Genomic DNA, 4,194 nt, shown 5'->3' on the forward strand with positions numbered 1-4,194 from the left:
TATATTCTATTTTAGCAAGGTCAATATATGGAAAATATCTAAATTAAATGTTATTACAAAAATGAAGCAGTAATGAGATTCTGGTCAAAGAGGGCACTAAATGAGAATAATATATATTTAAGAAATCCAAAACAAACAAACAAAAAGATGTTGTTATAAAAAAGCTCTAGGTGCACTGTAAGCATATAGGGTTTTTTTTCCATATGTATTTTTAAACAATGGAAGTGTCAAAAAATAGGGTCAACTGTGTTAGACTAAATTACATTATTGTGTATGCTGCATTGAATGGAACCGTTGTATTATAACCATCATAGAGAGCGCCGTTTGCATCATATCATGGCAGTTTATCCTCAATGAAAACCTTCTGGAGTCCTTTTATTTTGAAATCTCCTGTAAGCTATCAAACCACCAGAACATGATCGTACAACAGTAAAATATTCTGTTGCATTAAACTGAGGATACCTGTTTAACAAAAAAAGAAAAAGAAAATGTAGGAAAGGTACTTAGAGCTGTTAGTTTCTGAGTACACAACACCCTAGACAATTCAAGGCATCTTAATCTCCATCAAGAACAGCAACAACAAAAATAATGTTTGTCATGCTGTTAAATCCATCATTATGGATAAAACTGGTGCAAACTGGTCAAATGGATCCAACAAACACTGACGTCCAAGCCGGCATGTTAGCAACTAATACGTAACTGGTAGTCAATGGAGAGTTTAAAAGATCTTCCCTTTCTTCTTGTTCTTTTCCAAGGTTCTCGAAGAGTTCTGTTGTTCTAAAATACATTGTTGAGCTTCCCTGTTTGCTTTCTCATCCTCAAACTGACGACGTTTTTCCTCTGATTCTTTGTGCTGTGCTTCCAAATTCTTTTTCATTTGCTCATGGTGCCGCTGGAGCTAAATCACAGCACAAAAATATCCTAAGGATACTGCCTTCCTCTGACCCTTTTGCCATTAACTTCAATGATAATATTACTACCTACCACAGCAAGAGGTAAATAGTCCTTTATCTTTTTAACAACTTTATTTTCTTCTTCATCATCTGTTTCTGGAAATTCATATATTTTAATTTTATGTTCTTGGATTTCTTTCATTATCTGTTTTCGTTGGCATTCCTCTGGTGTGAGTCTGCCTGCTTTGGCAGTAAGTGGGATGATACTCACTTTTTCATGCAAATGCTTCATAAACTCAATATCCAATGGTTTAAGGCTCAACAAAAGGCAATGCCAAGTAGTTAACAAACATGTACTACCCAATCCTGCCTGAAGGTGGGAGTCTTCAGTTATGTAATGGTCCATGTCCCGAAGGAGCAATGAAGCATAAACAACACTGCATCCTGTTATCAGGCATCCGACCTCTGTTCACTCGCGATTCTGAATTTAGGTAGTCCTCAAATTTACTGTTAGTGTAATCGATAACAGGCTGCCAGCAATTACTATTATCCACTGCATCTCCAAATCCTGGGGGGTATCAGCTATTGTGAGCAGCAACTTGAACACCACCTTCTTTGATTAAAACTTTGGATTGTTCCACCCAGGCTCAGGTGAGGCGAGTGCGTGGCCGGGGCTGCAGCTGGCGCGGGCCATTGAGGAGTTCTCCGTGATCGTGCCATCGTGCCCGCCAGAGGCCGGCCGGTTGACGTGCAGCGTCTGCTCGCGACGAGTCTGGCCCTTGCTGCACCCGGCCGGGAAGTCCTAAAGGTCCTCCTGTAGCTCATGGGCTGCCGCTGCCGGTGGTAAGCCTCTGGACACAGAAGGGCCAGCTCAGCGGCAGTTACATCCTTCCTGGCCGCCTGTCTGTGTCAGATTCTTAATCTGTTCAAAGGGAAAGATGGTAAAGAATAATAGTAAGTATTAAAATGTGCCATCTTGCCCTTCTCTCTCCCTGAGAATTTTTGCTAATTTAGTAACTAGGGGAAATGATTGCAGTATCTCCTAGTGATCTGGTGGCAGGGGGAGCATCTGGTTTGGATGAGTCAATCCCTGACTTTGTTGTAATATGACCTGCTGAATAAGTGAATATCAATAAATTTCAACCTGCTGCAGGTTGCTGAAGTTTTATAGAAACTTAGAAGAGCTATAAGCCACTATAAATTTGAGAACCAACCTTAGGCTTAGAGAAAAAACTGGCTATTATCTTGAGGAAAGAGAGAGACCCTCTCATACTGTTTTATATTGTTTTATACTCAGTACCTGTTTTAAGGAAAAAACAAGGAAGTAAAACCAAAGACAGGCAGCCCGGCCCCAGGCCCAAAACCAGGCCTGGGCTTGCCTGGCCTAAACCCAGTAGTTAAAAATCAATTCATAACTTAGAAACCGATATTATTCATAGATTCCAGACATTGTATAGAAGAGAACACTGTGAAACTCCCTGCCCTGTTGTTTCTCTCTGACCACCAGTGCATGCAGCCCCTGTCACGTACGCCCTGCTTGCTCAAATCAATCACGACGCTTTCATGTGAAATCTTTAGTGTTGTGAGCCCTTAAAAGGGACAGAAATTGTGCACTCGGGGAGCTCGGATTTTAAGGCAGTAGCTTGCCGATGCTCCCAGCTGAATAAAGCCCTTCCTTCTATAACTTGGTGTCTGAGAGGTTTTGTCTGTGACTCCTCCGGCTACAATCTAGCGTGAAACAAAACACATAATACTTATACAGTGAAACAGGACTTCAAAAGAGAAATTAGGCAAATGAGATTTATGTTCAATATTTTTGTGGTTAATTATTCTATGTTGCTGCTTAATACATTTTCTAATTTTTCAAAAATGAAAGTTTTGATTATATTATAGGCTATTAGCACATGTTCAGAATTTTCAGAATTGGAGTTCTCTGCTGCCCTAACTGACAATGACAAAATCAAGTATAGAAACTTAAGCTTATGCTTATTTCATAATGCTGGTCAAATTCAATCAAAATTAGTAATGTAATCTTTGAGTGGTTACTTTATATTTGTGGTTCGCAAGCAGGGACAATTTTACTTTTCAGGGGATAGTTGTTAATGTCTAGAAGCCTTTGTGATTGTCAAAACTTGGAAAGGAGGAGGTACACTGCTGGCCAGTGACACTGCTAAACATCCTATAGCTCCTCTGCATTAAATAATTGTCTGACCCCAAATGTCATAGTGCCAATGTTGAGAAGCTGTGCTCTACATTCTTCTTACTCCTTTATTACATCATTATTATATGTGAAGTGACTGTCACATAACTAGTAGTAAACAGTATTTTCTTGATCACTTACCATGTGTCATGCTCTATTCTAAGAACTATATACATTCACTCAATTTATCCTCACTATACTAACAAAATAGAGTAGGCTATAATTCCATTTTACAGATGAGGAAATTGAAGCATAGAAGAGGTAACATCCGCAATCACATAGCCTGTAAAAGATAGATCTGGATTTACAGTCAGGTAATTTGGTTTTAGAAGCCCATCCACTGTGGTCAAGGAAATCAAGTGCTGCTTATTATTTCCCTTGACCTTCTCCTATGCACTTGCAACTCTAAGAAAAGGACCTTGGCACATCTCATTCTACAGAATAATTCATAATTCTAGGAGCTCCACAGAAAATAAAAGTTATTTATTTATTTATTTATTTATTGCTGTTGCAGTGTTCTGCCACAGGTATAATCAACTTTGTCTGCAAAGTTAAAGTTTTTAAAATTAAAGGATTAACAATTCCTCCCCTAATTGTATATATAGGTGTGTGTATATATATAAATGTAGGCCTTAACATTAACACAAATCATTGAGGTTTCATGGGTCAAAAATTTAGGCAGGTATGTAGTTTGTAGGCATCTTATCCTAATTAGTTAACATACTACTTCTTTTATTTTTATTATAATGTCAACTATATTCACTTTATAATATACATAAATAAAAATAAAATGCTAAATATTATAAAGTTTATTTTATATAGTCCAGTTCGCTAATGTACACTAGTGCTTCAATGATAATATTAAGTTTTCTTTTATTTTATTATGTTTAGATGCAAACTCTAGCCAGGGTTCACATATTGATTTCATGTTCTAGTAAAAACTACAAATAAAAAACTACAAAGTCAGAGATTATTTCTTAATATATTGCATATACTTTCATCCAATTTAAGTCATTTCATGACACATTTAGCTTTTTTTGTCATAGTGATCTCATGTTTTAATGGAAAATAGTATGCAACAATTTTGTTTTGTTTTAGATG

General features: G+C 37.3%; 1 pseudogene; it reads right to left on the reverse strand.

Moving 5' to 3' along the window:
* Positions 1 to 519: 519 nt before the first annotated feature.
* Positions 520 to 3,244, reverse strand: LOC126962236 (septin-7-like; annotated as a pseudogene).
* Between the last annotated feature and the right edge of the window lie 950 nt (positions 3,245 to 4,194).

This window comes from Macaca thibetana, chromosome 9, assembly GCF_024542745.1.
Source record: "Macaca thibetana thibetana isolate TM-01 chromosome 9, ASM2454274v1, whole genome shotgun sequence".
Classification (NCBI taxonomy): domain Eukaryota; kingdom Metazoa; phylum Chordata; class Mammalia; order Primates; family Cercopithecidae; genus Macaca; species Macaca thibetana.